This window comes from Saccopteryx bilineata, chromosome 3 (assembly GCF_036850765.1).
Source record: "Saccopteryx bilineata isolate mSacBil1 chromosome 3, mSacBil1_pri_phased_curated, whole genome shotgun sequence".
Lineage (NCBI taxonomy): Eukaryota > Metazoa > Chordata > Mammalia > Chiroptera > Emballonuridae > Saccopteryx > Saccopteryx bilineata.
Window position 1 is genome coordinate 10,567,411 of NC_089492.1, and position 20,942 is coordinate 10,588,352.

General features: G+C 54.5%; 1 long non-coding RNA gene across 11 annotated transcripts in view; it reads right to left on the minus strand.

Annotated features, from left to right (window-relative positions):
* The window catches only part of LOC136329469 (uncharacterized), a 353,394-nt gene that overhangs the window by 309,643 nt on the left and 22,809 nt on the right, over positions 1 to 20,942 (minus strand). The gene's annotated exons all lie outside the window — the stretch shown is intronic.

A 20,942-nucleotide genomic window follows, 5' to 3' on the forward strand; every position in this document is an offset into this window, starting at 1 on the left:
AAAACAAACAAAAAACCACACGACTTAATATTCATTCATTCATTCATTCACTCATTCATGTAATGCTGGGACGTCTACTGTGTGCCTGGCAGTACACGGGGCGGAGGAGAAGAGAATACACAAAAGGGAAAAAGCAGGAAACTCCAAGTCAGTCAAGGTGGCCCTCTGCCCGCAGTGTGTCCCTAACTCCCTGGGCCTCCCCAAGGGAAAATGCCCACCACCTCTACTAAATCAGGCCATCAAGAGTCCACAACAGCTCATCTCAGCTCCTCAGCATCGCAGTACCTGGTACAAGGTGGGCACAGGACAGGCACTCAAAACTGTACCCTTCAGCCTCGGTCAGCGCCTCCCTGCTGGGACAACACAGGACGGAAGGTTTGAATGAAGGTGGACATGGGCCAGTACCCAGCACTCCCAAGCAGGAGCGTGGTAGGCTACCAGAAGGCTCTGAAATTTTCCCCACGGACACTCAGAAGCCCAAGTCCTGGGATTCCACACACTCCCAGCCTAAACACTGACCTTCCCCTTACAAGCTGCCCGGCCTTGAACAAGGGAGCATGCCTTTCTCCACCTGGGAAACGGGCGTTAGGACAGGCCCCCACCCCACTAGGTCTTTGTTGAAGAGTCGGTCTATTCCTGTACGGAAGCCCCTGAGCACAGGCCCAGGACACTGAACGTGCCTGTGAAAGTCTTCTCGGGACATCCACCCGTGTCTGAATCACTCCACACACCAGCAAGCCCTGCACACGTTCCCACCACGGCCCCCGATCCTTGCTCTCAAGGGCAAAGTATAAGTCAAGAGCAGGTAGAGAAATTCTTTACTTCCAAGGAGAGAGGTGTACAGACGCTCACCTTTCTGGAAACACACAGCCCTGTTTCCTTCTTTCCTTTTGATAGAACACAAGAAATATTCCACATGTTTCCTTCTTTAAAAGAAAAACAACAGGAGAAGCAGGAATAGAAAAGGCAAGTCTGCCCAGTGGCCTCCTCCGGGGGGCCAGGGTTGGGCGTGGGGAATCCTGGGAAATGGACCGAGACCATCCCAAGGGGTCGAGTGCTCCATTTCCTCACACCAGGCCCCAGACACACCCCTCAGGGGTCCTCGCTGCCCAGGCCTCCAGCTGCTCTCTCTGTCCTGGTCAGTGCGGTCCACTGCCCCCGCTTGCCCTCGGGGTTCAGCAGGCAGGCTCAATCCACAGTGACAGCAGGACTCCTCTTAACAGTCTGCTTCCTGCTCTGCTGACAGCCCTTCCTTAGGGGAGACTCCAGCAGCCAACAAAGAGGGAGGGAGGGAAGGAAGGGGGAGGGGAGAGAGAGAATGAAAGACAAACAAACAAACCTGAATCAGAGAATCTAATACAGTAAACTGAGGCCCAATTCCAGACCTGCCACTCTCTAGCCCTATGAGCCAGCATCCTCTGCTACTGAGCCCTTGGTTTCTTCGACCATGCAATGGGTATAAGGACAGTGCCCCGTGTGGATACACAGATGTTACTGTGGCACCTGCTCCCTCAACAGTCACAGAGGTGGGTTTTCCAGGTCATTTCCAGATGCTCACGAGACCCAGATCTGCGGGCTCGTCCCGTGGCCCTGCCGGGACCCGAGGCCCAGCCCTTTCCCTGGGACCGCGCCTGCTTGCTCCAGCCCCAGCTTGCTCCATCTGCCCACGCCTCTTTCCCGAAAGCCAGCCAACTCCTGGCTTGAGTGAAAGCCCCGGATCCTGGATCTCAAAGGGACATCGCTGAGCCTACGAGGCAGGTTTGGGTCGGCACTGTGAAATAATCAAGGTACCTGAGAGCTCAGGCTAGCCGGTGGCAGAGAGAGTCCCGTGCCAATTCGGGCCCGGCAAGGTCCCGTAAAGGCCTCCGCACTGAGGACAGAGCTGCCCCGCTGACTCAGAGGCCACACTTCGGGGCAATGACTCAGCACCCCAGCTCAGAGCCAGGCAGGCAAGTGCCCCCGAGTTGCCTTCAGAAACAAGGGGTCCCGTGCCAGGCAGACCTGGATGGAGTCAGCCAGGAGGAATGTCCCCCACCCGCCCGCCTGTGCCCACTGCCTGCGACTCACGCGGCTGGCATCCCGGGGGGGTGCCATGTGATCCTCCTGTCGCTGTGCCAGGGTAAACAGGCAGGAGCAGGAGCCTCGCTTCCCGGCCTCAGGGTGAGGTCATGCCTGCGGAGAGGGACTGAGAGGGGGCGGGCGGCCCCCGGGACAGGAAATGGCCGGAATGCCAGCACACGGGCTTCTGGGGCTGGGGAGACAGAGCCAGGCAGAGAAGTGCCTGCTCTCAGGACTGACAGGAGCAGGCAGGGGCTGCCCCTGGGGAAAGGAGGAAGCTGAGGCATCAAGTGCTCCGTAGGTGTTCAGAGACTTACTCTGCATCTCGTCCCCCACCCTCCTTGGATTCCTCTTTCTAGGCCCCTGTCTTCCCTCCCTCTTCGTCTGTCTTGCATCTCCTTCTCCTCTCTCTCATTCATTTCTGGAGAGCTCAGTCACACCACGTCCCCAGCATTCGGGACCACACTGCGCCCCTTCGGAAAGCCCCGCCACGACCAGGAGCCCCGCCTCACCTGACCCTGTCATCCCCATGGCAACCCTGCCGGGGGGCCGGGACACTACACCACCCGCTTTATATGTCACCTCATTTAAAACACCAGCCCTTCCAGAGAGACACTGTTACGATTCCCTGTTTCACAAATGAGAACGCTGAGGCCCAGAGAGGTTAATATCCTACTGAAGCTCACACAGCGGGAGGCAAAGCCAGGCAGGCTACCACAGGCTCCAACTACCCGCTAGGCATCACGGACTTGCTGTCCCGCAGCCTCCAAGCGGGGGAATGATGTACGAAGCAGGATTTAGATGGCTGTCCAAGGGTCCCATGCTTAGTCATGCCTGAGCGCCTCTCCCACGGGCCTCCAGGCTCACAGCCCCACACCACGGGACACTGAGTTAGTGCGATGTGCCTCCATGGTGCCTCCCAGCTCTGTCCTGGCTGCAGTCACCACGGCTCCAGTATGGAGCTGCACACGAGGTCAGCATGATTCATCACAGCAATGAACGCTGGAACTCAGCCCCAGGAATTCTTAACCAGAAGTCACGTCTGCTTCCCAGAGCCTCTGAGCCCGGGTATGGGCTACCCGGAATCCCAGATGGCCAGCCCACGGGCACCCAGCTCAGGTCGTCCCTGCAAGGCGCTGGCAGGCTACAGCGCAGCACTTAGACATCTAGGGGAGCCTTCGCCCAAGCTACCTGAAACACTGCCCATGTAGGAGGGCAAGAGCAGACTTCCTCACAACCCAGGAGATCGGGCCAGAGGAAACAGACGGGTTCCTCCGATGAAGCCAGGCCACAGAAGTGCAGGGGATAGATATAAACAGCCCACCAAAGACCCCTTGTCCCGAACGCACTCCTGCATGTGCAAACCGTGGTCTAGAATGCCTAATAACCTGACTCAGAATGAATGGAGTCTCCTCTCCCTGACCCTGGTCCAAATCCACCCTCCCAAAAGGCTGAGAAGAAATGACTCCTGCCGTTGACCAATGGGACCTTCCCTCCCAGGCCTGCACCCTTTCACGGAGGACAGAGGAGGTCACGTCCAGAGAATGGCTCTGCCCTGGACTTGGCCTCCAAGGACCGAACGCCCCTCCTGTGTCGGGTCCCGAGCTGGCAGTCTCACACAGCGCTCCTAACTCCACCCAGCAGCCTGCAAGCTGCGTGCCACCTGCCATCTCCGTGAGGGGGTCTGACGGGGTTCACTGACCAGGTCACCCAGCTGGGGACTGAGCTGGGATTAGCAACTCAGGATTACCCAGCCCTGTGGCCCCCACTCTTCCCACACAACCACAGCGTGCCCCAAGAAAGGGAGAGACTGCCACGGAAGGGCACCCACCCCCAAATGGGTCGACCAGACCAACGCTCGCAGAGGAGGCGACCGCGACGTCAGCGAGTTATTCACAACACCCAGTCCCCTCCCACCCAATGAAAGCTCCACACTTAAAACTGAGGAGAGATTTCTCCCACTCGTTTTTGGAATGGCCTCGATTCCTTCGGCATTCGTGGTTTACTATCCAGTGTTCTGTGACAGCGTTTCCTTAATTTAAGGAAAGGGACTGTGACCCACCCCGGGAGTCCACACCAGAGACCAAAGGACAAAGTTCAGCTATCAACTTTGCATTGCTCAAGCCCATGTGTAGACACTAATCACGTGCTCTGAAGACTTGGGTGAGCTCCACAAAGATCAGGCAAACTAATTCTTCTTAATAGCTGCAGAGCCGGCCCTACCCCGGTGTGCCCCATCGCTGTGAGTTCCAGGACAAATCACAGCGCTTCGCACGTGACCTACATACGCATTGGTCAGCTCTATCACTAGTTAACTGTCTTAGAGTCCCTGAATGGGAGCCAGGAGAGCGTCCCCTAAAGCACAGAGATGTGCCCCCAACAGCTACACATGGCCTGAGCTTCCACTCAAGCTTCACATGTTGTATCAGCAAAACAACAGAGATGAAAAATCTTTTAGAAAGTGTTTCCTTTTCCATGCCAGAGGGCTGCTCCCCAATTACCTCTTTGAAAGCCAGATGTCTGGCCATCAGGTACTTTCCGAAGGCAGTATGCTTCTGCCTGGAGGCCTCTGAGAGAAGTCTGCAGTCCCGGACAGCCGCACAGAGCCAGCCAGCCCCTGGCCCACACGCCCTCCTGCACACACATGCACACCCAGGCATGGACGCACACACAAGGACGCACAGAGCCTTTCTCTTGTCTCATCTTTGTGTCCCTGTTTCTTCTTCCACCCCCTTTTACCTGCCTGGCCGGTGCGGCTGGAGCGTGAGAGCAGAATCCTCTTGGGGAAGGCAGGGCCCTGGAAGTTTTTGTAGGATTCTACCTTTATCCGATTGAAAACCAGTCTTTCCTCGTCCCCAGGAACACCTCGTTCTGTGAACTGGGCCAGGATGCAACTTCTGCCTTCTTCTAAATCCTTCCCGAGGATTCAAGCCTAGGAGGACCCCAGGGGCTCACGCCCACTCCATCCCCGACGGTACAGAGAACTCTCACATAATCTATAGCCAACATCCCCTACCGTTACCACTTTATATCACTTTGGTACATTTCTTACAAATCCTATGTCATTGCTGACACATCATTACAAGCTACACTCGGTACCTGAGTAGACTTCCTTAGTGTTCTCCTCACGTCTTCTTTCTGGTCCAGGATCCTACCTTACCTTCAGTCACCGTGACACCCTGTGGCCGCTCCTGACTGGGGCGGTTTCTCAGACTCTCCTTGTTTCTGGTGACCTTGCCAGTTCTGAGGATAATGTATCTGAGACTCTGTAAATGTCCCTCAGCTGGGATTGCTACAAGGCATGTGGATAGTATGTACTATTGATATGATGGGACAAAAATCACACTTCACCTCTGTGGTTTTCCTGCCAAAAACTCGGAACCCAAGTCCACTCAAGAGAAGATCATATATATATGATGGGACAAAAATCACACTTCACCTCTGTGGTTTTCCTGCCAAAAACTCAGAACCCAAGTCCACTCATGAGAAGATCATATATATATATATATATATATATATATATATATATATATATATATATTTTTTTTTTTTTTTTTTTTTTTTTTTTTGGTCTTTTTCTGAAGCTGGAAACAGGGAGGCAGTCAGACAGACTCCCGCATGCGCCCGACTGGGATCCACCCGGCATGCCCACCAGGGGCGACACTCTGCCCACCAGGGGGCGATGCTCTGCCCATCCAGGGTGTCGCTCTGCCTCTAGCGCCTGAGGCAGAGGCCATGAAGCCATCCTCAGCGCCCGGGCCAACTTTGCTCCAATGGAGCCTCAGCTGCGGGAGGGGAAGAGAGAGACAGAGAGGAAGGAGAGGGGAAGGGGTGGAAAAGCAGATGGGCACTTCTCCTATGTACCCTGGCCGAGAATCGAACCCGGGACTCCTGCACGCCAGGCCGACACTCTACCACTGAGCCAACTGGCCAGGGCCCAGATCATAATTTTTAAAAATCAAATGTGTGATGGATAAATACTCACTGTGATTCAAAATTCAAATGGCACCCAAAGAAAGACATAAAGTCCAAAGTCACCTGCCTGCCCCTGCACACCTCTGCCTGGTCTCCCACTGACACATGGGTCAGTGTCCCCTTACAGAACCTGGCAAATATAAATTCTCACTTTCCATCCATACACTCGTGCTTTTTATACAAAAGATGGCAGTGCACTCACTACACTTTGAACTTTTCCTCACTATCCACCGAGACCTGCCGTGTTGTGCTCATCGCCGTTCCTCAGTTTCCCACCTGGTCCACTGGACCCAGACGGGCCATCGGTCAGTGAACCAGCCTGTGACGCACGGACGTTTGCATCGCCCCAAATCTCTTGCGACAGTCTCTAACCCTGTGCATTGTTTGTTTCTCACAAATACTTGCGGCTGGGGACACACCTCAGCGTGAGAGTGCTGGGTCAAAGGGCACATCTATCTGTAGTTCAGACGGGAGACCAGGTGTTTTCCCCAAATTCTGTACCAACTTGCATTCCCTTCGAAACATGTTTGTCTGCAGCTCTGTCAACAACGAAGGACATCACCAACTTGCCCATTAGCAGGGATGGATCTCAACAGGAAAAAAGGGCATTTCCGACTTACACTCCCCGTTCTGTGACTGGGTAGATCCTTTCCTGCTTCAGTGCCATTCGGGATTCCTCTCCTGTGAACGGTCTTCACATCCGGAAGAGTTATGTGATGCACACATGTCCGCGCCCCGAGCCGTGGGTTAGGCTCTGTGTGTGCTCCCTGGACACCCAGGGGCTCGGGTCCCAGGAAGGGAGCCAGCAGCCCGAGGAAGCATGGGTAAGAACTGGAACTCTTCGAGGGCTGGGGGCTGGGGGCTGGGTAAAACGGTGCGGGGACTGAGAAGTGCTACCTGGCATTACAGAGTCGTCACGCAGCTGTGCTGTGCAGCACAGGAAGACAGGAATACTGGAGTCACCCACCATGGCGCTAGGTGGGTGCCTGACTTACAGGGGGGCTCACTTCATAAGTTACAGAGTTATCTAACCACCACGCTATAAACCTAAAATTAATCTCATACTGAATGTCAACTGTAATTGAAAAATTAAAATTTTTCTAGTTAAAAAAATCGACTTGAACTATTCTAGAAAGGACAGAGCCCCAGGGAAGGCGTCACGTCCAGAAGGCGGCGCTCAGCCAGAGCCTCTAAGCACACATTCTCTGTCACCTGGAGAGACCGTCGGAGAGGGCCTCCCTGGGAAGGTGCCCCCAGAGGACAAGCGTCCAAGGAGACCCAAGAAAACAGAAAGCCATGGGGTCTCTTTCAAGGGCAGGGAAGGTCAAAGGCGACAAGCCTGGACGCCACCCGAGGCCTGGACCCCCGTGACACGGAGCTGGGTTTTCCCGTGCAAGCGAAGACCTGGCCAGTGTCACTCTCCTGTTCTCCTGGACGCCACCCGAGGCCTCGAACGCCGTGACACAGAGCTGGTTCTCCCGTGCAAGCGAAGACCCGGCCAGTGTCACTCTCCTGTTCTCCTGGACGCCACCCGAGGCCTCGAACGCCGTGACACGGAGCTGGGTTCTCCCGTGCAAGCAAAGACCCGGCCAATGTCACTCTCCTGTGTGACATTCCACAGCCATTTTGAAAGCAGACACTCTGTTTGCTTTTGGGACCGTTGTGTTCACTAGCTCTCGAAGCTTTGATCACCTGGAGATGCCTGTATTTACAAAGCACCCTCTCCATCCTGAGCAGGGTCCGGGGTGTGTGCGGGACAGAGGCTCCAGGTAGGGGCTTCTCCCGACAGCTCTGAGAAAGGCCCACAGCCCCGAGGTGGAGGCGCGGGGCCCCCCGGGAGAGCCGGGCTCCCCACAAGCTCAGCCTCCTCCACCCACAGGAGTCTGACCCTTCAAGTTCTGTTCTGGACTGAAACCCGCTGGTGCAAAAGAAATGTCCACTCGAGAACTCTCTCACAAACACGTGCCAGGCCTGCAGGCTAGGGCCAGGGAAACGGAACACTCTGTTCTGCAAACACCTCAGATCTGTGGAAAGTTTTCCCCAAGAAAGATAACCTGGGTAGTGCGTCTGGATATCTGATGGACGGTGTCTGCTCCTGCAGCTTCCGAGCGCTCTGGGTCATATCACTTGCATAACCTCATCCGGTGGATGGCAGGTGGTAACGCCCAGTCAGCTATACGTATGCTTAGGGTCAAGGGCTAGCGCTCTTGGATTTCTAGACTTCAGAATAATATCTTTGTCCCTCCATTCCTCTCCCTGCCAGCATCTACACCTGGGCTAGGCTCTCAAATACTTCTAAACCTCCTCCTCCGCCCCCCTCGCCCTCCCACTCCTAACCCAGCCAGCCCACCAAAGAGATGATCTTATCTTGAGGCATGCCACTCAAAGCCCTCCTTTCTTCCCTTAAGACTCCAGGCTCACACTGTTTGCTCGGGCTACTCATGTGTCAGTACGCTCGCCTCCTATGCCATCTCCAAGCTCTGTCCCCACCAGCCCTCACTCTGACCATCAGCTCCAAGGAAAGGACCCAGCTCGGCACCTCCAGTGAAGCCTTGACTTTGGCCCCCCAGTTCCATGTCCCCCCTCAAAACGCGTACCCTCCCCCACTCTCCTGTCAATTCCCATTCCACCTCCTTTAAGAAACCTTTTCCCACTACTGCAACCAACACCCCATGGCAACAGAGAGCCTGCTGGGTTCCAGGAATTGTGCCAGGCTGTGAGCTGCATATAAAACACAGGCTCTTCTCCAAGAAGTTCAGTCTAGTAGGTGAGACAGATACTATGACACAAGAGTATGAGAACGGCTATGGCGGCCTGTCCTAAGCCTGGAAGTCAGGGAGGACTTCTTGGTGGAGGTGACTACTCAGTTGCATCTTTTTTTTACCCCTCCAAGAGAGAGGGGGAGAGGGGAAGGGAGGGAGTGGAGCAGAGCGGAGGGGAGAGAGAGAGAGACTTCTGTTTCTATATGTGCCCTGACCAGGGATTGAACATGCAACCTCTGTGTGTCTAACTGAGCCGTCCTAGAGCCTGAGCTGCATCTTTAAGAACCAAAGAGAGCCTGACCAGGCGGTGGCGCAGTGGATAGAGCATTGGACTGGGATGTTGAAGGACCCAGGTTCGAGACCCCGAGGTCACCAGCTTGAGCATGGGCTCATCTGGCTTGAGCAAAAACTCACCAGCTTGGACCCAGGGTCGCTGGCTCCAGCAAGGGGTTACTCGGTCTGCTGAAGGCCCAGTCAAGGCACGTATAAGAAAAGCAATCAATGAACAACTAAGAAGTCGCAACGCGCAACGAAAAAAACCTAATGATTGATGCTTCTCATCTGTCTCCATTCCTGTCTGTCTGTCCCTGTCTATCCCTCTGACTCTTTCTCTGTCTCTGTAAAAATAAAAAATTTAAAAAAAAAAAAAAAGAACCAAAGAGAGCCCTGGCCAGATAGCTCAGTTGGTCAGGTCGTCCAATATGCATAGGCTGCTGGTTGAATTCCCCATCAGGGCACATACAGGATCAGACCGATGTTTCTGTCTCTCTCTAGAAATCGATAAATAAAAAATTTAAAAGAAAACAAAACGAAAAGGACCAAAGAGAAGTACAGGCTCCAGAAGGGTCGCATGGGAGGAGGAGGGCCCAGTTCGGAAGGCCTGGGAGGCGAGGAGAAAAGGGAGCAGCATGAGCACCGAGAGCAGTCGGGACCCCAGTGCCGCGGCCCCGCCCCACTCTTCCCACAATCCCCTTCAAACCCCGGGCGAGAGAATGAGCACTGAGAGCAGTCGGGACCCCAGTGCCGCGGCCCCGCCCCACTCTTCCCACAATCCCCTTCAAACCCCGGGCGAGAGCAGGAGCACCGAGAGCAGTAGGGACCCCAGTGCCGCGGCCCCGCCCCACTCTTCCCACAATCCCCTTCAAACCCCGGGCGAGGCTGCCAGCAGGACTGCCTTTCCCGGGCAGCTTCCCCAGTCACATCACGGGGCCACCAAGGTCAGCTACCTGGCGCAGAGAAAGCCTTTAATAACGCAAACATGCACCCATTATCTGAAGGCAGGGAGATTCCCCAAAGGACCCGTGAACAGTATTGAGAACCCCCTGCCCGGAGTCAGCTGCTTCAGAAGACACGGCCCGGGAGGCAGTGCTCTGCCCAGAAAGGGGCTTCTCTCTCAAAGAACCTGTCCCAAGTCCCATGCCAGCATCTCCTGCCGCCCAGAAGGCGAGGGATTCCAATGTTGTTTATAAAAGCAAGTGTCACCCATGAACTGCTTGATTTAGAAACACCTGGCCTGTGATGCTCCCTTCCAACCTCCTCGCCCGTTTCTGTCCGGCAGCAGCCCCGAGGGGTGGGCAGGGTCCCGCCTATCGGGTCTGCAGGCCGGAAAGCTGGGTTTCCCATCCGGGGACTTGCAGACGACAGCAGGTTCGAGAAGGAGGATTCGGACCTGGCCCTCTCGCCCAGTGAGATTTGCTGGGATTGGGCAGATCCCCGGAGGCCGCCTTGCCCAACCCCGCTCCACACCCAGGGAAGGACTGGGGGTTCGGCCCATGACTTGCCAGTGACCACGCTGCATGGGTCAAGAGTGGCGTCCTAGGATCAGCTGCAGGACAGCGAGGGCTTTTCTGAAGCAAGGGGGAGAGCTCCTACATGCTAGTTTCGGCTGGCCCAGCTGGGTCCCCTCTGGAGGAGGGGACAGATGACCTTCGCAGGGACTGGGTCTGGGAGCAGCGCCCTGCGCTTCAGGGATGGTATCTCCCCGCGAAGAGCCGGGAACTGCGGGCGCTGACAATCAGCAGAGTCCCGTCCAGGGAAACAGTTTCTCGGCTTCTGTCTTAAACACTCAGAGTAGATAGAAGGGGATAGGAAAGGCATGAAATTCCAAGGATTTAATAAGCCAAACAAAAGTTTAAAGGACCAAACAACTTTAAAAATGCAAAATTACAATGAAATAATAAAACAAAAATAAATGAATACATAATACAGTAATAATAAATACTGTTTCAAAAACCATAAAAATGCTCTAATGTGCCTTTGCAAATAACAATGCAGTGTATGGACATCTCTCCGGTCAATCGGTGGGGTGTGAGAAGGCAACGTTTCATGCCCTGGCTGGGTGGGACCAGTTCACCGGCACCGTCTTCGGGGAACCCGACCAGAGGAGAAAGCCCCCATGTGCCCTGCCCAGCCAGGCACAGCTATGAGAGCTTGGGAGTCCCCGCGGCCAGAGCTGCCCCGGCGAGGTGTGGCCAGCCTGCGCAGTGAGCTCGCGACCTCTGCCCCCTTGGAGCCGCCTTTCAGCATCCCACACTATTTTAAGGCTTGCCGAGACTCAAACAGGATCCGGGGCTCACCAGGGACTGTCTGTAAATATTTCCCCTGGAACACACACTTCAGTGCTGTAACTCAAAGCCTGACTTTACAATGGGCTCTGATTATCAAGAGTTCCAGAATATCCTCTCTTGAGAGGTACGACTCCTTTCTCTTTCCTGTCCTTTAAGGCTGGCAGGCACACAGCACGTAGACTGGGCCAATGCCTCCTCTGGGTGGGGGAGGGGGTGGCTGGGGGAGAAAGACCTTTTCCTCTCCTGCCCGAGGCTCTGGGGTCTCAGCACTCACCCTAAGGGGCCTCGGAACACACCCACCAGACAGAAAGCCGTTATCCTGCTGGTAGTGTCAGTGTGTAAACACATCTGCTCCAACCCTCTTCCCAGCTTCCCAGGGCCTTTCAAGTAGAGCCCGCCTGTCAGACCCAGCACCTAGCCCTCCCTCACCTGCTCACTCCGGTCTGGCCACAGGACCGCCTCACTCTCCAGGTTATTGTGCTGTTACTTACACCACCATGCCCCCACCCTGACTCCAACCCAGGCTCTGCCCGTCTCCACGCCCCTCTGTGCCCAGCACAGAGACCAGTAGGCTCTAAGAGTGGCCCCTTGTGCACTGGCTGTCAGGTGAGCTCAGCCAACGGGAGGTCCCAGCAGAAGGTCAGAGTATAAAAGGAGGACTCTCTCCATGCTGCAGGGCCGGGGTCCCTCCACACCACAGCCCTGCCGGGAGCCTCCCACCCCCGCCCCCGCCCCCAGGGCTGGGCCTGCATGGTGCCCCACATCAGTTCCTTAACCCTCCCCCAGCTCTGAGCAGGGAGCCTTCAGTATACCACCTCCGCTGAGCCATAGGAACCCTGACTCATCCAACCACCTCCTGACTGGCCTGGGCGTTTCCTGCTCCATTCTCCCAACACTGCCTGCGTTCCTGCGTTATCCTTCGACTTCATTCACGTCCTGGAACCACTGCCCCCTATAAGACCTCTCCGGGTTTTAGTTTTCTCTGTAGTGCCGAGGACTTCCTAAGAGAGTCTAACTCTCTCCCACCCCTCCAGAGCTAAGCGCCATCAGAGCACAAATGTGGGTTCGTTTGCTCTGGTGTTCCCCGTGCCTAGGACAAGGCCACAGGAGTGCTCTAGGCTTGTTGAATATACACTTGTTAACAGCTGTCTATATAAAACAGAGCTCATCAGCTATGGCCATCACAAGACGGACAAGTATTTACTGAGTGACCAATGCATGCCAGGCTCTCTTCTAGATTCTGGGAATGTTTGGTGGCCAACACAACAACATATCGACCTCTGTTCCCAAGAGCATTATCCAATTCTGGCCTGCCCTGACCCGCCCGGCCTCGGTGGGTCTGTGTCCTGACCTGCAGCCTCCATGCCACCATGGAGGAGAGCTAACCAGGAGCGCACCCTCGCCCTGCCTGACCGTGCGCACAGCACTGCTCTCTCGGCCGTCTGCGCCCTCCGCTGGCCAGCCAACTTCAGATATTTGCACACAAACATGGGTGGCCATGTGATTGGGAACAAGGGCTTCGATTACTCTGTCCTCTGTGCTGGCTTCCGATGACGATGCGATGTGACAGGACTATCTGGCATCAGGTAGGATAGCTTCACATCCACCCCTGCGTAGCTACTCACCAGCTCTGCATGACCCTGGACAAAATACTGGACATCCCTGAAGCCTCAGTTTCCTCATCTGTAAAGTGAGGGGAATCATCTTGAGTCCTTCCAGGGCTACCACAAAGGGTCGATACTCTGTTATGTAAAAGGCCTGGCACAAAACAAAAATGCACAGAAGGGGGAAAAAATAGAAGCTTATCATTACGCCTCCGAAGAGCAAAGGCTGGGCTGAGTTTCCGACGCATTATTATTATTTTTTTATTATTGTTCAAATCTTCCTGTTGCATAAATATTTAACTCCAAAGAATTCAAAGCAGTCATTTCTTCACATATAGTCTATTAATAACCTTTTTTAAAGACATACAATTTTTTTTCCATCTAACCCTCTCCTTATCCTTACTGCTGACCCTATAGAGACAGTAGAGTGACTGGCCTTCTCCATCACTTAGGTAAGTAAAACACTGCATCATATTTCAACTGATGTTCAGAGCCCTCCCTGTGTTATGAGCTGGGGATACAGTATGTGGACAACAGGACATTTCTCCTCACAGAACATGGTAATTTACAAAGGTCTGTGGTGTTAGGCAAAAGAGAAACTTAACCCTTTATTTAAATTTCTAACCATTATGTGTAATAGCGCACATATGTGGGGTGAAGCAGTCACTCCTAAGAACCTGTGCTCCATACCCTTCTGGGCACAGAAACCTGTCTTTAAGGAAAAGAGAACTTGTCTCCTGGGAATGTCACCCATCTGTGTACACAGAGGCCATTATGACAGAAGGCATCCTGGTATAACACGGAGGTGACAGCATCTATACAAACGTCCCTCTCTCTCTCTCTCTCTCTCTCTCTCCCCCCCCCCCCTTTTCCCACAGTCATGGCTTGACTGATTCTAGCACATCGGCCCCGGGCACTGAGGATGGCTCCATGAAGCTTCCGCCTCAGGTACTAAATGAGCTCCTTAGCAAACATGGTCTCAGATGGGCAGAGCATCAGCCTCAGATGGGGGCTGGCGGGTGGATCCCAGTCAGAGCCTATGCAGAAGTCTGTCTACCTCCCCTCCTTCACTTGCAAAAAGAAGAAGAAGAAAAAAGAAAGTAAGAAAAGGAAACACATGCTTCCCAGTCCAGCGGGCCAGCCCTGCAAAGGTAAAATTCTCATGCTACAGCTGGGACCCAGGTGACCTTTGCTCAAGGTCACACAGTTAGGCCGGAAAGCTGGGTTTCCCATCCGGGGACTTGCAGACGACAGCAGGTTCGAGAAGGAGGATTCGGACCTGGCCCTCTCGCCCAGTGAGATTTGCTGGGATTGGGCAGATCCCCAGAGGCCGCCTTGCCCAACCCCGCTCCACACCCAGGGAAGGACTGGGGGTTCGCCCCATGACTTGCCAGTGACCACGCTGCATGGGTCAAGAGTGGCGTCCTAGGATCAGCTGCAGGACAGCGAGGGCTTTTCTGAAGCAAGGGGGAGAGCTCCTACCTCCTAGGAGGTGGCAAAGCTGAAATCCAAACCTAGTAGGACTCCAGGACTCGGTTCTTTACACTGGGCTGGGTAGTCGCCCTGTTTTTTTATAGAATTACAAAAACAAGAATGGCTGAGAACATCCGAAAGCCTTGCTTGCTGACAGGAGCTCTGGCGGCTCCTCCGCACCAAGGGTTCTGGGAAGCTCTGCTCACCGGGCAGAGCTGGCGACCGGCGGCTTCCAGGAGGGCTTGGAGGCGGGGGGAGGCTGAACTGCGCAGCTGGGTGGCTTCCAGGAGGGCTTGGAGGCGGGGGAGGCTGAACTGCGCAGCTGGAACAGCACTTTACCTTCTGCTGGGACCATCCCATCACATATGTGTGTGTGTGTTGTGTGCAGGTACATATGTGTGTATATAGCTCACATTATATATAATATATATCTCATATGGTGTGCACATATATATACTTATGTATGTATATAGCTCGTTATATATACATTTCATATTGTGTGTGTGTGTGTGTGCGTGTGTGCAGAGGTTTCATTACACGCAGGAATTATTTTTCACTCATCACAGGGGCCTTTGTAGTCCCTGACCTGAATCATCATTCTACTTGGCTCTGATGCTAACGAGCTTACCTTCTGAACAGGCATTCTGGGCAAAAGATCCAAAAATCTTTAACCAGCTGAGGCGCAGAAACTTGGAACGGCATCTAGAGTGCCATTATTTTTAACAGGGAAAAAAATAGAGGACATCTTGTCAGCTTTCCATTCTGGGCGAAGACAAACTGGCCACAAGCACACACAGAAAAAGGTGCGTCTGGTCACACAGCCATCATCCGCTCTCTAGCTCCGCGAGCCAACCCAGATGAATGCTCTCATCCCCTCTCAGCAGCGGAGGGACTGTCCTGAAGGCCCCTCTCTCCCCGTGCTACAGGGAACCCTGGCTGACCTTGGCTCACAAAAATACCCTGGACAGGTTATACGCAAGTTTTCTAAAGCTTCGGTGAAAACAAGGCTTGTTTGCTTTATCATTTAAATTTCAAAATGCACCTCTGACCAAGGAGAAGTGCAGACACCACGGGACCTGGGCTGCCCAGCCGGAGAGGGGAGAAGTCACTAGGCAGCACCCCCCCAGATGAGAAACAAAGGCCCCCACTTTGTGGCTGCCACAGTGCACAGCCTGTTCTTCTATCACTGTTATTAGTAGTAATAGTATTGTAGTGGAGGTGGCAGGCATTATCAATAACAAGTCTTACCTATCCAGAACCTTACAGATTATCTTGAATATCACCTCCACTCGGGCCTCGGTCTCCCTCTTCCGCACAATGAGGAGCTACATCAATAGGAAGAAGCCCCTGGCCCGAGATCTACTTTGACAATGAAAAGGGGAGAAAGCTAGCTCAGCTCTGCTCTGCTCTGCTCTGCTCTGCTCTGCTCTGCTCCACAGAAAGATGCCCGCATGTGAAAGGTCAGAAAGCACTAGGCCTTAGTAACAGCTTGCTTGCTTTCCAGTAACGTGGCCCATCCAAACACTGAGAAGATACATGGGCCCCTTGCCCAACCCCCCGAAACGGGATGGCTATGGCTATTTTCATTTTGAATGGAAGAACAAGAAGTGGTCCTAGAAACACGTGGGTGTTTCCTGAATCGGTCCCAGGAAGGAAAAGAAACCACTCAGCATTGAGCTCCATGGCTTCCAAAGATCCCCAAGATCAGAGGTAACAGCCTGGCCGCCAGCTGTGAGAATGGGAAGGAAGGTGGGGCTGGGGTGGGGGCTGGGGGAGGGACAGAGCCAGGGCAGGGTGAAGATCAAGGGCCCTCAGAGGGAGGCAGAGAGAGGTTTCAGGCTTCCTGCTCCCTCTTTGGCCTGAGGCCACAGAGAAAGATGCTCCTTTAGGACTCAACTCAAATGACCCCTGAGATGCACAGTCTGGGGCAAGGCAGGTTATCTGCTCCCTGTGCCAGAAAGAAAGAGGAAAAGAAACGTTTCCAGGGAGCTGCCAACTCCACACATGGGGCCGGGGCGGGCGGAGGTGGGGGCAGCTCACCACTGCCCTGCAAGCAGGGAGCCCTGAAGTTCTTGGAACTGGCTTCAGTTCCAAGGAGAGGGAACAGGAGGCACAGGCTCTTCCCTCTGCACCGGGAGGTGCCGGGCTGGACAGGGGATGCGGGGAGGTGCCTGGGCTCCCGCTCAGGCCCACGTGGGGGGGGTGTCAGGGCTCCCGCTCAGGCCCACGTAGGGGGGGTGTCAGGGCTCCCGCTCAGGCCCACGTGGGGGGGGGGTGGCCAGGGCTCCCGCTCAGGCCCACGTGGGGGGGGGGTGTCAGGGCTCCCGCTCAGGCCCACGTGGGGGGGGTGTCAGGGCTCCCGCTCAGGCCCACGTGGGGGGGGGTGGCCAGGGCTCCCGCTCAGGCCCACGTGGGGGGGGGGGTGTCAGGGCTCCCGCTCAGGTCCACGTGGGGGGGGTGCCAGGGCTCCCGCTCAGGCCCACATGGGGGGGGGGTGTCAGGGCTCCCGCTCAGGCCTGCTCAGTCAGGCCCACGAGGGGGCGGGGGTCAGGCGGGGGTCAGCTGGGGGGCCAGGGGGTGGGCATTAGGACTGGGCACTCAGCGGATCCCAGGAGGTGGAAAGGGAGGCCAGCAAGGGGCTGGAAGACTGTCTGTGCGAGTGTGAGGCAGCCGTGTGCCGCGTTCTGGGCACGCGGGTTCCGTCCCGCAGCTATGAAACAGACTTCTGAACACTCCCCGGGCTTCTTACTCCTGCAGCAGGGAGCCCTCAGGATGGCATTCCAAGATCCTCTACCACCTGGTGGGCTTCTAAGAACTTGTTTCTTACTGACTGGAGAAAATACCTGCACATGGTGAAATTTTCCAACAGGGTGAGAAAGAGGCGGAGAGCCCGTGCTAAGCTCCTCCCTGCCCCCCGAAGGCCCCGGTCGGCCGGCCGTTAGCAGAAACCACTATTCCCACTGGTGCGCCCTTCCAGACCGAGTTTATACGCACACGTGTGTGTGCACTTCCTTTTACACACAAGTGGAACAAGTGAGAAAATTCCCAAAGAACTCATGTTTCAACATCTGGAACCTGACCTCCATCCACCAGACGGCAAGCCTGGGTAAAGCCCCTTCTGACCTTGAAGAGTCCGCACTATGAAGATAGCTGCCCAAAGCCACTGGCAACCAACTTGAGGAGCGAACCCGGAGGGTGGTCTGACTCAGCCCTGGGGTCCTGTCAGGTCAGCTGGGGTGCACAGTGCCAACAAGTGCCCTTCACCGAGTCCGCCCCAGGACCGGCCCTGGGCCACGCCGGTCACAGGCACCATCTCGTACCATCTCCACAAGCATGGCAGGAGGTCAGGCCTGGTGTTGTTATTATTCCGTTTTATAGGAAGAGAGCTGACGTCCAAAAACAAAGCAACTTGTCCAAGGTCCTTGGGGTAAGAGGTAGGCAGCGAGGTTGCAAACGCACTTCTCGAGCTCGTGTTTCTGAGGACACGCACAGCAGGGCTAGAGCTGTGACGCAGGTATTTCTCCCCCTGAGCCTGCGTGACTGCAAGGAGCACACATCCAGCCAAATGGGTCAGAGACAGAACCTAGGCCCTTCGGGTCTGCTTCCCCAGGACGGAACGCGGCCGCCCCGGGTGCCCACCGCTTACCAGCACGGGGCCTCCTCGGCACTCAGGTTCCTACTAGCTTGTTTCAGTCTCAGCAACCTAAAAAATGTGGTGTGATCAACTCTCCACTGCTGGGAAAACAAGGCTGACAGAAGCTGAGTGACCTTCCCCAGTCTCGGGGAAGACAGTGATTGGTCCCCTGGCTCTGGCCAGGGTTCCGCCTCTCAGCCAGGTGTGGTATTTCAGTGAAAACCAAAATCATAACGAGGAACAGTGCCACACGCTGCAGAGCTATCCCCTTCTCCTCAACCAGACCCACGTCTTCCAAAACCCAACCTAACAGGAAAGCAGCTTCATACAATGAAAGTGTGTTGCCTTCATCTTGTGGCTACAATCGGGCAAAATCAAATGGGACAGTGACTTAACACTCGCATCAAGAGCCTTAAAAATGTTTAGAACTGGCCCTGGCCGGTTGGCTCAGCAGTAGAGCGTCGGCCTAGCGTGCGGAGGACCCGGGTTCGATTCCCGGCCAGGGCACACAGGAGAAGCGCCCATTTGCTTCTCCACCCCTCTGCCACACTTTCCTCTCTGTCTCTCTCTTCCCCTCCCGCAGCCAAGGCTCCATTGGAGCAAAGATGGCCCGGGCGCTGGGGATGGCTCTGTGGCCTCTGCCTCAGGCGCTAGAGTGGCTCTGGTCGCAATATGGCGACGCCCAGGATGGGCAGAGCATCACCCCCTGGTGGGCAGAGCGTCGCCCCATGATGGGCGTGCCGGGTGGATCCCGGTCGGGCGCATGCGGGAGTCTGTCTGACTGTCTCTCTCTGTTTCCAGCTTTAGGAAAATGAAAAAAAAAAAAAAAAATGTTTAGAACTGCGCCCTGGCTAATGATGCCAGGGTCACCAGTCAATGGCTTGACCCCAGGGTCACCAGCACAATCCCAAGGGCACTGGCTTGTGCCCAAGGGTGGAGGTTTGACCCCCAACATCACCAGTTCAAGCCCCGTCAGGGCACATACAAAATGCAATCAATGACCCAACTAAGTAGAACAAGTTGATGCTCCAGTCTCTCTCTCCCTCTCTCTCTCTCCCCCTTCCTGTCTTTCAAAACAAAAAATAATAAGCCTGACCAGGCAGTGGCGCAGTGGATAGAGTGTCGGACTGGGATGCGGAAAACCCAGGTCGAGACCCTGAGGTCGCCAGCTTGAACGCGGGCTCATCTGGCTTGAACTAAAAAAAGCTCACCAGCTTGAGCCCAAGGTCACTGGCTCGAGTAAGGGGTCACTTGGTCTGCTGAAGGCCTGCGGTCAAGGCACATATGAGAAAGCAATCAATGAACAACTAAGGTGTTGCAACACACAATGAAAAACTAATAATTGATGCTTCTCATCTCCCTCCATTCTTATCTGTCTGTCCCTATCTATCCCTCTCTCTGACTCTCTGTCCCTATAAAAAATTTAAAAAAATAAAAACATTTAGAACCTTTGACTTGGTCATTCCTCTTCCAAAAATCTCTTCTAAGGAAATCTGAAAGATGGAAATAGGTTTATTTGTATGTGTGCGTGCTCACACACTTACCTCAGCCCTAGTTATGAGAGAACAATATAAGAAATATCCTTAATACTCAAAATTACAGGCCAAATTGGGAAAATGACAAACCATCAGAGCAATGGGATATTCATTACATTACATTGCACTAAAAATGATTTACTTCAATGCCTGCTTTTAACACCAGGTGGAATTACCTCTCTTACAGTCAGAGAAAAATCCAATAACGTTATCAACATCAGGTCCTCTCAAATTTAAAGGAAATATGCAAAGATAAAAAAAATGCAACAAAATCTGTTAATATTTTCTTATACTCTTAACATCTCCCATAATTTCTACAAACAAACATATTCTTTCTTACAAAAGAAAAGTGGGCCCTGGCCGGTTGGCTCAGCGGTAGAGCGTCGGCCTAGCGTGCGGAGGACCCGGGTTCGATTCCCGGCCAGGGCACACAGGAGAAGCGCCCATTTGCTTCTCCACCCCTCCGCCGCGCTTTCCTCTCTGTCTCTCTCGTCCCCTCCCGCAGCCAAGGCTCCATTGGAGCAAAGATGGCCCGGGCGCTGGGGATGGCTCTGTGGCCTCTGCCCCAGGCGCTAGAGTGGCTCTGGTCGCAACATGGCGACGCCCAGGATGGGCAGAGCATCGCCCCCTGGTGGGCAGAGCGTCGCCCCATGGTGGGCGTGCCGGGTGGATCCCGGTCGGGCGCATGCGGGAGTCTGTCTGACTGTCTCTCCCTGTTTCCAGCTTCAGAAAAATGAAAAAAAAAAAAAAAAAAAAGAAAAGTGTTATTTGAAAGAAATGGTGACCCACGCCCCTGGATAAAACAAGCAACAGGTGGAATAGAAGATAGAAAAGGATTTATTGAGTTTTTAGATGATGCTCGTAATGAGTTACATGCTCCTAAAAAGTAAGAGGGAGCAAACACAGGAAAATTGGTGTGTGTGTGGGGGGGGGGATCCAGTATAAAAGCGGCTCGGAGCTAAAAGAGCCACGGAGTGCAGAGGAGAGAAGGCCCAAGACCAGCCGACACCATGGTGGGGGCGCTGTACCCAGAACTCCGGAGAGCAGGGACCGGGGAAGGGCGAGTCCCAACAGAGTGATCTGAGAAAGGGAGCAAGGGTCTTTGATGAAGCGGAGAATTCAAAACGCAGCTCCTCTCGAGATAAAGAGGAATAGCTCAAGAGAAGAGGAGGACGAGGAACTGGGGGGGGGGGGGGGCGGCAGGGGGCGATGGTTCAAAACGCCAGGGCAAACAGAGGACGGTCAGAAAGGAAACATGGTCACACGTCTACCACTTGGACGTGCAGGGAAGGCCAATGAGGCATTGTCACACAGAGGCTGTTTCCCAATGGTCC